General features: G+C 36.8%; 1 protein-coding gene across 4 annotated transcripts in view; it reads left to right on the top strand.

The window, feature by feature from the left end:
- ZDHHC14 (zinc finger DHHC-type palmitoyltransferase 14) overlaps nt 1–12909 on the top strand; it is a 93245-nt gene that overhangs the window by 38024 nt on the left and 42312 nt on the right. The gene's annotated exons all lie outside the window — the stretch shown is intronic.

Here is a 12909-nt window from a genome sequence, read left to right as displayed (position 1 = left end):
CAAATAGATATCTGATTGCTTCAAGGCTCAGAACCTGAAATTCAGAAAGTCTAGGGCTTTTTTTGAATGAAATTACTTTCTTGGAACATGCTTTTTTCTCAATATCATTCACTCTACAGAAAAAAAGAAGAATTCACATATCTCTAGAAACTTTCTACCCCTCAGAACTTTGAAGTAATTTCTTTAGTTATTGTCTAAAATATTGACAAAGATGTGCTGCCCATACTTGGAAAGAGACTTCCTGATGTGTCTGTCAGCATCAGGTTCCTATTAAATATATTTCAAAACCAGTGAAGTTCTTGTTTGAAGCTGAATTGTATCCTTTTATAAAGCAAGATTAAAACTTACGAAGGACAAACACCTTGTCCATTTAGGAGAATCTGGAACACTTTTGGATTGATAAATTTTCTTAATTTTTTGTAACCATTGTATTTTTTTAATGAGACAACTAATAATCGGCTTAGTAACATATGGAGTTTCTATTTTAAGTCCTCCTCTTTTTTCTTCCGCTGTTGTATTGTGTAAGCCAAGCAGTGTTTCCTGTTAGTAATTATTTGTATTTCAGTATTACCTAGAGATTCCAGCTGATTTGCTTGCTGCTTAAACAGTATTTTTGTACAGTAGTGTCCAAGACCATCATCAGGGTTCACTGACAGCAAAAAAATCCTCCAATAAAAATAAATAACCAGGGTAATTTTTATAATCATACAGGATTTGGCACATAATTTTGTCTTGAATGTGTCCTGGATAGGTGTATGCTCCAAAAAAGGAGAGGGATCAGAGTCTGGTGCATTGCCTTTGCACAAGGTCACACAACAGAATGCTGGCTGATCCAGGAAGCCAGCTTAAGTGATTCCTGGTCTCCTGCCCCATCCACTGAACTGTTTCTGACCTCTATTGTAATGGACCTCTTTTAGGTGGATCTGTCTCCTTTTTGAAAGAAAATAAAATATTATTTCATCAACCAAAAATGAAGTCCAATGCATATGTTCAGTGTCCTTCAAAGGCAACAAAAGAAGCAAAGATGGATTTTTCATTTAGCAACAGTTGGAGGATACAGTATTGTTTGTGCAATACTCATTAGGTCTCCAGAGATTGTTTCCTAAGGATAGAAAGGCTGAGGAAGTGAAGGCATTGGCATGGTGTCGAAGCAGCTGCAGAGGGTTGGCTAAGCTACAAGCATCTGACTGCAGAATAGTTCAAAAAATAAGGAATGCTTCTTTGTTGTTTTGAAATGCTTATATAGTTTTTGGCTAATTTTAGCATGAATATTATAATGTCATGTACAAAATAGAGACAATTGCACTGTGGGGTTGTAATATAGCATGTTAACAACTGGGAGGTTTACACCATATCTTTAAAAAATATTTTCAGTACTTATTTTTGTAATCTATACTTCCCTAGACCAGTTTGGTTCTAATAGACTGTTTCTGGCCAGTAATGCCATCAGGACCTTTGTTTGCCCTTTGCTTACTTTTGCTGATTACCTTGGCATAGAGATTTAATATTTAATTTAGTTCTTCAGTACCATATGAGAAATACCTTGAGAGGTTTTTGTCACGGGTGGTGTGCCTGCAGATTTTCCAATTATTTTTGTCAATTGTATGTATGTTTCCTTGAACAAGAGAGAAAGGGTTAATAAAGTACGAATGAATAAAACTCTCTCAAAGACTGGATTCATATTGGCACTAGGTCCTATTACAGTTAGTGTTAATCGTGTTCCTAAATGCTGTCCTTTTCCTGGAACCTTACCCTAGGGTAGGACAGACTTTCCCAGAACAAGTGTTTACTTTTTTTTTTTTAGGTCACAGAACAAAATACAGCTGAAGATGCTATGAATAATTATCACTGCTGTTAAGAAGCAGCAGAATGTGTTCGTGTTCAAAGAGGGAGATTTGTGCTGTCCTGAGGATGCTCACAGTGAGATGATCATCTCCTCTGCGTAGTACATGAGCCTGAAACACAAGCCTGGCAGTGGTTCTGGGTTGGCAGATGTGGACTGTTACATTTTAATGGCTCTTTAGCATTCTGACAGACTGAAAAATTGCAGAGAGCTCTTATCTTAGTGTTTCTCAGTGTTAGTGAGGATTCAGACACCAGTAATAGGGCTCTTATGAATTTGTGGCTATGAATTTTAATTCAAGAGTAGTTGCATTAGAAATCTTTTGGAAGAATGAATACAGCTGTACCGGTGACTTGGTATTTGCTATGCTGCTTGCTCTTTTAAGGTTTGTAGCTTTTCTGAATAGGATAATTGCAGTCGTAGTTCTTGCATGTTTATTTCCCTCCAGCCCTAGTATTTTCTGCATATTTTAAACAAGGTTGTTAGTATGTATTTGGGACATCGAGGTTATTAATGTTATATTGCAGTTTAGGACAAAAATGTAATGTTTAGTATTTAAATTAACATAAAATTGAAATAGAAGTTTCTCTCTAGATTAGAGTGTGGTTTAGGATAATGTCTTGTTTTTGTAAGATGTGTGGTCTTCAGTCCTTTTTTCATCATTCAGCAAAATCTCATTAGAATCTTCTGTATCCTTGTAAGCTTTGACTTCATGGACAGAATACAAATGTATCTGACAAACTGTCAAATATGAAAGAATGGAAGTGGTCTAGGAAAAATGGGTTTTGTATACTTGTGAAGAAACACAAGCTTGTGCTCCTGGTCTGTCCTTTATTTGTAAATAGAAATTGCTTACTCTGCTGCAATATTGGATGTACACTTTGCTCTGTCATTTATTCACTGTGAGCTTTAGTGTAATTTTTAGAACTAGGAGCAAGATGCACCAAGGTTGTTCCTTTCTGAACACTTGCAGACTGAAAGTGCTATAAATCCCCATTATGTTGCATCTTTTCATAGAAAAACTATTCAGAAACTGGGCACAAACCTGAAAACTCCTGAACTTTGTTGTCATGTAAGGGATTCAGAAAGGAAGGAGGAGCGACACATTGGGCATTTATCCTTTCATTTAGTGTAGCTATTTGAAGTGACACAAGCAGCATGCTTCTTGGTTCCATGTAGCTCATGTCTTTGGCTGTAGTATGTTCTGCCAACCTGAAAGGCCAGCTTTGCCATGGAGAAGAGATGCAATCAAAAGACAAGTCAGAAGAAGCTGTAGAAGGTTACCAAACTCTGGATCTTCCTCCTCATTATGGTCTGTTTGTGTTGCTGTGTATGAAGCCACTGATTAATGCAGAGGAGCAGCTTCTCTTTAAATCAGTTGCAAATATCCTCAGATAAATTGGGACAATGGTGGGGTGTTGTAAAATCTGCAGCTCCCCTCTGGTGCTGTAGCATGAAGAACGTGTGCATTCAGATTTGGCAAAAGAGCCCAGGCAGCTTCTCAGGCAGGCGAGTCTGAGGGACTGGCAAAGCAGCAAAACTTGTTAAAGACAGAAAACACCAGGGCAGAAGGTGGAGCTCATGATGTCAGTGCTTGAAGGACTCAGTGAAATAGGTTGGACATTGCTGATGTACATTTAGAGATGGTGCACTACAGTGATGTAGACTGTAATGTGATGTCATTTTGTACAGCCAATTGCAATCTTCATTTTATTTTAGCTTCTGTGCAATTGTTTTAGGTATTCAAAAGATTTCCATTTCTGTTTAGCTTTGTGCCTCGCTGGTTTTCTGTTTATGTAAAAGTGCCGAAGTGAAGAGCAAGAGTTGGTGTGGTATTTGCATGGTTGAGAGTGACTGTGGAATGGTTTTTATGTCAGCATCTGAAACTGGAAGGTGGACAGCAGAACATATTTGACTGTGGAAAGATGGAGAATAAAGCTTGTGTTGCAATTCCAGAGAGTATATTCTGGGAACAATGAAGTAACTGAGCTTTTCTCTGATTTTCATGGCTGGTTTGCCTTAGGGAGAGAGTTCACATCATTCCACTTGCAAAGCTGTCTGCTGATGTCTGTATAAACACTGGCAAAAAATGTATTCTTTCAGTGGGGAACGTGTCATATACAGGTGCTAACAAGTTGCATAATTGAAATGTTGGAAGAAGAAAAGAATTTGAAATTTATAGTCACAGTGGATGTAACAAAGACCTTTGCTTTGCTTTACCTTATTGTGACAATTTTTAGGAGTTTTGGCAGTCTGACAAAAATAGACAGATGTTAAACTGAAGAAATAAATTACACTTTCAAAGAAGTATAGCAGTAACACCCTGTGTTTGTTTGTCTCCCCTACCTGAAATCCTATTTTAGTTTACATTAAAATTAGGGGTAATGATAATTACTGGACAAAATTGCATATTAGTTGGGAAAAGGCTTGAAAATCTCAATGAAACAGTAGTAAAGGAAATTTACATACGACAAAAAATTTAAACTGAGTGGGAATTTTGAATAAAATATTTTTAAGAAACTAAAAACTGGGCATTTCTTAGTTCATTTTACATTCAGATCTGGTTTATGCATTAATCAAAATATTTGGTTAGTGTGTGTCATGTAACTGTAAAGGAACTGTAGTTCTTAGGTGACGTTTGTGTGAAGAGCATAATCTTAAATGTGGATTTTTTTTTTTTCTTGTACTTGTGATGGAATCTTCTGCGATATGCTGAACTTTAAACCATCCACAGGGATGATTTTCATCCTTAGTTTTTAATTTTTGGAGTAACATTTCTGTGATAACTTCATTGTACTTTTCTGTGCTTTTCTTGATGTAGCTGACTTAAGAGAAAATATGCTGGAATATTTTTTTTCTTATTTAAATGGGTGATTTAATCACCTTTATTTAATAAAGAATTATTAATTATTAATCACCTAATTTAATATAGCATTGAGGTATGGTAGAAATAACTTCTGGTGAATTATAGAAGTGTTCAGGAAGGGAATATGAAATTAATAATTTTGGTCAATGGCTTTTCCCAAGAGGAAAGTGCCCCTCGGTGATGTGTTTGTGGAAGTACAGCGAAAAGTGTAATATGATAAATGCACTGATTTGCAATTTGAACATGCTTATCTCGGTTTGATAAGTATTTAACATAGAAGTCTAAAAAGAGCATTTAAATGTCTTCCAAAAAAAGGAAATATTCAGACTAAAGTGTTGCATTGCTCAAGCACTGCAGTCTTTTCTGCACACATCCCTGAAGGTAATCAAATGCTATGACATTGCTAAACTCTGGTAATTCAGAAGCAATCTTTCATTTTGGTCTATTTCTTAGACTTTTCATGCCTGGTCTTCTGTGACTTGCACCCAAATTCCAGTTCTAAGGCAAACCAGTAAAAGGCTATTCCTAGGAGTTTCAATTATATTGCTAATCCAAATATTTGTAGTGGTGATGCTCGCTGTGTAGATGAAGCACTGTGTGCTTTATTTTTTCTATGAAATAAATTATTTGCCTCAAGCTGGTCTTTGCAAGTTGATATATTTAAACTGACCCATTTTTAGATATGGAGATCTGGCACTGCTTTGAATCATGAGTGCAAATTAGTTGTTGGGATTTTTTTTTAGTCTGAAGTAGCCTGCAGTATGCCAGTCTGCCTCTCCAATGAGTGCTTAGTGTGGGACAAGAGATTCACATGAGACTGTGAGGAGGCAGCAGGAGAAAGCAAAGGATGCCATTTCAGTAAAACTCCTCCAGCACTTGTGGAGACCCGTGGCAGTGAAGTTACTACAAACAAGCCTCTTGAGTCTTTTTATGATCAAGTTGCTGAATTGCTCAGCTCTGCTTCTTTTGGGAAAGAGGTTAAGCTCTCTTGATTTTTTCCTCCTCCTCCTCCTCACTTTGTTTTCAGTTGCTTTATTTATAACCATATGATATATACTTTTGATATGTAGGGTGGGTAGCATTATCAGTTCTCCATTTTTATAAGTAAAGGATCCCTAGAAAGTGCTGTGTCTGCTTTTCAATGAGTATTCAAAGGCTTTTATTTTAGTGGCTTTCACTGAGAAGTTAAGATGTAAATATTTTTTCCTGTATTTTAGATGAAAGTTCATTTGTGTGTTCTGTACAAAAGACTTGTGATACAGAGAACTGCAGAGGAAAGAAGAGTAAAAAAAATAATCATCTAGGATGAATGAGTAGCTGTGTGGTGTTTAGATATCTGCCAGGTTAAATCAAGGCAATAAGACACTGGATCCACAATTCCTAAGACTATGGTTATGGGTGAGATTTCCACTTAGCAGCTGAGTGGGTCTAGAAATCACAGTTGAACTTCATCCTGCCCTCTGTGTGTTCCTACCTGTTCTCTGGCACTCATTAATTGCAGAGGCAATTAAATTGTTTTGGAAATGGATCAAACAGAAGATGAATGTTTTGGGAGTTTTTGAGTTTGGTGGTCTTGGTTTTTTAGAATTTGGTGGTTTTGGTTCTTTTTGGAAAAGGGAACAGATGAAGAACAATTCTTCTGTTTTAGCTCAGCATTGGCCAGCTCATTTGTGCTATAGAGGGTAAGTGACAGTGGAGTGTGGCCAGAGGTGGGGATTGCATTGACAGGCTTTTGCCCTTTAGCAAGAGCTGGGCTTTCCATCTAGCCTTTAGACCTTATAGACTGGGGAGGGTGAAAACAAGCTATGGCTCATTGAAAGCTCAGAGTCCAATAACTGGCAGCAGCTTATTTGTGTGTGCTTCAGTTTCCAGAGGATGCTGTGAAAAATCACCTCGAAGCTCACACTCCTTTAGGGACTCAGTGTGGAGTAAGGCATTTCCGCTTGTTTTGTCCCAGTTTTCATCTCAGTTCATTAGTACTTGGGATTAACCTGATGGTTTAGTTATAAAATCACATAACAGGAAATAATAAGAAGTAGTAAGGAAGTGATATGAAGCACAACAGGAAAGAAAGTGTTCTATATGGGCTGTTTAAAAGAAATTACAAGTTTATGTATTTAGTAGAATTCATTGATTGGTGGTCTTAAACTACGAAAACCAAACCTTGCACTTTATGCAAAACTGGAAAATTTAAGTACAAATATATTTTTAGCTTTTCAAGTAAGTAATTAGTCAGGGAACGGAAATAGCAGTAAAGCAAGACTTCAATTTTCTGCATGTTTGGAAGCTATGCGTTTTCTAAGTTTGTCTTTTGAGGATATGTTATACTTGCATTGACTTTTCATAAGTCAGGCATTCGATGCATCTACCAGTTTGGTAGTTATTTCCCATTTTCTTAGTACCTTACTTGGAAATTTCTGGCCAACAGTTGATGGAATCATAGTTTTCAAAATAGTGTTTTGTAAAACAAAGACGTCCTTATCTCTAGAACAAAGTAAAATATAATTGCCCTTGCAGGAACTTCAGTAATCATATCTGTTTTGCAGACAGGTTCATTTTGCATTATGCATTTTATTTATTCCAGCTTTGAAGTTTGACAGTGGATCATTAGAGTTAATTCACATAGCAATAAAATTTGGGAGGTCATGCAAGGCTGTTACTTTGATTGTTGTATATCTCCTTGTTAAACCCTTGAGGTCTTTACTTGTAAGAGAGAGTTTGTGGTTATATTCTACTATGTCCTAATCAACAGTGCTTGATTTGCTCCATCTGAACTCCTACGTCCAAATCTAACCAGTGTAAATCTTATTTCAATGGTAATGCATTACAATTTAATGGAGTCGGTGTAAGGAGTTCCATTGAATGCTTGCAGGTTTGAGCCAGAGGAGAGAGGTCTCTGAAGTCTTTCTTGATAATTACTCATGGGTTTGAGCAGCTTTAAAGACTAAACTGCATCCAATTTCTGAATGAAACTTTGAAGACCAGTTGTTGAGCTTTTGCTGTTCAGGGTAATGTTAAGTTAATTTTATTTTGTAAGTGCTATGAAGCACTTACCTTGTTAGGTTTAAGGATCATGCTGGTTCAGTAATCTGTGGGATTTCATCATATTAATCTTCTTTGTTTTAAGTAACCATTTCTACATGGTGGTAGAGGCTAGGACACTTAGTTACACACTAGAATCACTACTAGTTTATATATGTTTCCACTTTAAAATTATTTTCAATTGGAATTAATTTTAAATGGAGTTAGCCCCAGAAATACAGCAAGTATCAAAAAAATAAGATGTATCTAATAGTGTAAAACAGAATAAACTGGCAATGCCTCTCATCTGAATCCATTCAATAAATATGCCTTTCTGATTAAGACATAATATTTGAGATTATTAAGATGATGAGGAGGTAGTATTCTGGCTATTGCTTCTGTTCCTGTTGTCATTCTGCCTTTTGTTTAACAATTATTCTGTTTTCCATAATCTTCACATGCTTGCAACATTCCAGATTTCCTGAATTTAAAATGAAGCAAATTGTCAGAAGAGTGATTTTTGTCTTGTATTTTATCAAGTATAATTTTGAAGTTGCTTTATCATTGTACAATGAGGGAGTGTATTATTTAGAAAGAATGCTCAAAACAAATAATAATGAAATAAATTATTTTTTTAAAAGTAGATCTCAAATCCTATTGAAATTAGTCTGTGTGTTCCTTAATATCCCTTAAAACAATTCAATAGGGATTTTAAAAGCTGTACAAAAGAATGAAGCAGATGTAAGAAACTAATGCAAAACTTCCTTAGCTAATCTTGTTAGGAATTTACATTACTTGGACTAATCTGTACTCAAATTATACCACATTTTTTGTGCCAGCAACGTGCTTCTGCAAAAAACAAGTTAAAAGAAGGAAGCCTCCAAACTCCACAACAGTGGGGTTTCACTCTGATCGTTCTCTTTGTCTTGTTTATCTTTATAAATTCTTTATCAGGCAGCAGCTTCCAAGGTCTTTGCTGTGCCCTCACGTTTTGCCCATCTTTGTCTTCCTCTGCCCGTGTGCTCTTCATGCATGTCCTTGGCTGCACTGGCAACTTATCATTAGAAAAATAAGTTATAAGCTATTTTTGTTCTGCTAGCCCAGAGTCTTGCTTTGCCTTTAATCTGTCTATATATGGATATTCTGTTGCCATCTCTAAATTGGAAGAGGTCAAGGTTAGAACATGGTTTCAAAGGAGGCTGTGGTCTGAATGAAAACCTTACTGACAGCTGCTGAAACTGAGGTCTCCTCCCACTGTCCAAATTTCCCTCTCCCTGTACTTTTGTGTGTGCTTCTTTTTCCTTCGCTTTGTGCTAATAGCCTTTTCAAGTTCATGTTTGGTTTGTTAGACAAACCAAAGCTGAAAGAGAAGTCAACTAAATGGTGTCATTTTCATACATTTTAGTAAACTAACTTCACTCACAAAAGAACCTGATGAAGATTTGTGTTGGCATAAGGGCAGAAGTTTGGGACAGTGGCTTGGAGCAATGATGCAGTGGAATTGAAAGGAAGGGTAGGCTGAGAAGAGCCATAAATGAGAGTGGAAGGAGAAACAACAAAACCCTTGGGCTAGTTTAAAGAAAGCAGCCCTGTCTCATTCAGATGTTAACTTGTAACACGTGGAACTGAACCCAGGGTGCCCAGTGCCAGCCTTGTGCCTTCTGCTGGATATCACCTGCATGCCAATAACCACTGGTGTATTAAACAGGCAGTACATGAGGAAATAGAAATTAAGATGATGTAGGAAAAGAAACAATTTTATTTCTTTGTTACATCGCACAACTATATTTATATTTTTCCTAGAGTACATATATTTTATAACTGCTACAAATAGTTTTATATTGATGAACATCTTGACATAGAGTATTCTCTTAGCAGTCTTGCAAGCCAAGCTTGCAGGGCTTTTTTTAAAATTAGTGTAATTAAGTGTGATAGCTGTTTCATCTTCACATTAAATTTGTACTTTTATTGTTTTCTACATGCCAACTGAGCAAATATGAATTTAAATCTTCAGTGTATAAAGCCTTGGGTTTTTTGGTTTTTTTCTTTTTTTTTTGTTTTCTTCTTAAATACAGGCTCAGCCCCTCTTCAGATACCTCTACTGGATAGATTTGTCATTTACTGAATGTCCCCATCAGTGAATAACTGTCAGTGAACCTTCCAGGAAAGTCATCCTCTTTCCAGGAAAAGCCTTCAGGAGACTTCTTTTCTTTCCTCCTCTTTTCTAATGACAATGCTTGAAAGTTGTAGGACTCTGACTGTGCTTCTCAGCACAGTTTCTAGATGTATTTTTCTGCTGATCTCAGTAGCCACAGGGAGTACGGTTACGCAGTTACGAGGGCTGCTGGGTGGTAAGAGTTGCTTTTGTACTTCCCCTGCATCCTTTGTTCACAGGGGTGATGCTTGATAATTATCTCTTCTGTGCCAGGGTGTTTTTATTTTTATCGAGCTGTGACAGACTAGTCTTCCACCACATTTTATTTCCCTCCTACACTCATGCAGACTCTCACATGATACTTCAAAAAAGCAGCTGAGAAGCCAAGCAAAAAGCAGGGCTAAAAGTATCAAATTTATCAATTAATTCAAAACTCCAAGTTATGTTACAGTTTTCTGTATGTGGAACCAACACTCTTATTTGAAAAAGCTATTTTCACAGTAACAGTTTCTAATAGGGCCTGTGGTCTAGTAATATTTTCTAAAAATGTGTTTTCTGGGATAGACCTAGTCAATGCTTGCTGTCCTTACAGATGCTGATTTAAAGCAACTGTTTTCCCCTGTCTGAGATGTAAACTGAGGATGTCAGTTCACATCTAATCGTCACCAAGTGCCACTTGGAAAAGGTTTGTCACTGCTTGCTCTGCAGTAGGACAGACATCTGTCCTGGAGCTCTGTGCTGTTTATCAAAGTGTTACTGGCAGAGGACAGGTCTCTGCACAGGGATTCCCTCTGCAGGGAGAATTCTGAAATTTGCTGCCAGGAAATACCCACTAGTCTTTGCTTTTAAAAAAAAATACTGAAAATACCCTTCAAAAAAGATAATTCTTGTAATATCTGAGGGAAGTTGCTGCCTGAAGGGATGCATCCTCAATTAAATTAATTAAGGAAACTGAGCAAACATGAGGGATAATCTGTTTCTCTGTTCAGTATTTGACAATTCTGAAAGTAGTAACACTAGAAGTGTTTGAAATAATAATGACTTAATGTAACAGTACAAATACATTTGTTACATAAGCATGCAAGTGTATTTCTACAGATTTTTTCACAATTTTCAGCTGAGATCCACGTTTTTAATTTGAAGGCACATTTAATAGATTTTTTGATAACTCAGGAGAAGTAAGATTTTTTTTTCCTCTTTTTTTAAAAAAATGTGAAGAAAAAAGGTGTAATGGTATCTGCTGGTTTTTGTTTGGTTTAGTTTTTTTAGATTTATCTCACAAGTATTTCAAAAGTTAATTGGATATTTTTAAAGGAGAGTTGTCATTGAGCTCTCTGCAAGCCCATGTAATATTATATGGTCTGTACATAAATCAGATTGTATTAAATGGTCCTGCCCAGACTTACTGTCTGAATCTCTGTAAGGAGCTGCTGTAAGAAACTGGTTTCTCAGCTTGAAATAATTTTTTAATTGGTGGAATATTACTTGGTTATTATTCCCAAAGATGCCATCTTCAGTCTGTTCTGCATTATTGCTGAATTAATTTCAATTCAAAGGTGGTAAAATACATGTTATTAAACCTTGAAAGTGACTTTAGGCGAAGCAGATTACCTCACACCTGCTTGTTGTGAAGATTATACAGGGCTTTGAGGGTGGGGATTTTTTCACTGCAGGTGGACTTGGTTCAGCAAGACAGAGGCAGATTTTTCCATGTTTTTTTACTATACTGAAAACATCACTTTTCAGCAATGTTGGGCTTTATTAGTATTTCAGTACATCAATTTTTTCTTTCTATCAATTTCATTTGAAATTACTGTTAAAAGGAAACATGTTAGACTCATGATGGCCCTGCCCTTAGTTTCCATCTTGTGAGTATCAGTGAGAATTTGTGTATGTAATGCCATTGCTGGTTTTGTGTTGGCAAGTGTTGAAATTGTACTGTGCCTACTGTGCTACCCTGAGATTATCTCATGCTACCTTTCACACACATACAGCTCTTGTTTGGTCAACAGACTTCAGCACAATTGCAATTTCTTGGCTATGTGTAATGAATAATGCAATAGAAGAGTGAGAGAACTGTGCTATATTTAGTGTTCATTAATGTACACATTCCCTCTAATCCTTTTAAAAATATGTTCTTGCAGCCTATTTGTACTCTTCTCTGAGCACATTACAGTGGTTTTGATTTCAGTAGTCCTTTGTGGCGAGAAATAAATTGAGCAGTAGGACATTGATGCAATGTGAAAGCTTCTCTTTGGCTGTTCATTCTGACTGGCTTCTCCTGACATGAGAGGAGCAAGGCTTATAGCTACCAAGGCTTACATCTTGCTGTTGCTTCCTTTAGCTAGCACTGATATCATAAATCTGGGTCTTTGAAGATTTTCATTAAAGCATACATTTGAAAGATGTTTCCTAGCATTTCAGCAGTCTGTTTGTTATGTGAAAGCCCAGTGTCTCTTGGGCCTCACCATTTTTAATACCCAGGTGTCTTTTTAATCTTTTGTAACTTGTGGCACCTCTGGTATTGCATTAATGTAGGGAGAGATGATTTCCACTTGTTATGGTGTACACCGTGTAGTGCATATGGACTCACTGCATCCATGAAACCCTCTAGGTTTGGTGAAGCAGCCATGTATTTTTAATAGGGTTATGCAGGGAGATAAATGCTCTGTACATGGCAGCTGGTATGAAAAGTGTTTCCATTCTCTCCCCATCCTGTTACAGAAGTGATGGACAGTGGAGCTGACATTGTCATCACTTGCTTAGAGTTAACATTCCACTGAGGTTAACTGACTTGCAGTGCCAAAGCTTGCACGTCTGAATCATCATTTAAGGCAGTCAGCAGAAATAGGAGAGATAATGTTAATTAAACTTGATCAATACCTAGAAACGCTAGATAAAGCCCTAAGGCCTAGACTTGTTGATTTTTGACTTCTGTTTTTAGGCTTATTTTATGACTTCTTGCACAGGCATAAGAAGTACATGAAGCCATCTTGGTATTCTACCCACACCTACTTAATATAA

The sequence above is a fragment of the Passer montanus genome, unplaced genomic scaffold, assembly GCF_014805655.1.
Source record: "Passer montanus isolate IOZ18808 unplaced genomic scaffold, ASM1480565v1 scaffold2, whole genome shotgun sequence".
Taxonomy (NCBI): domain Eukaryota; kingdom Metazoa; phylum Chordata; class Aves; order Passeriformes; family Passeridae; genus Passer; species Passer montanus.
This window is presented reverse-complemented; position numbering and strand designations above follow the sequence as displayed.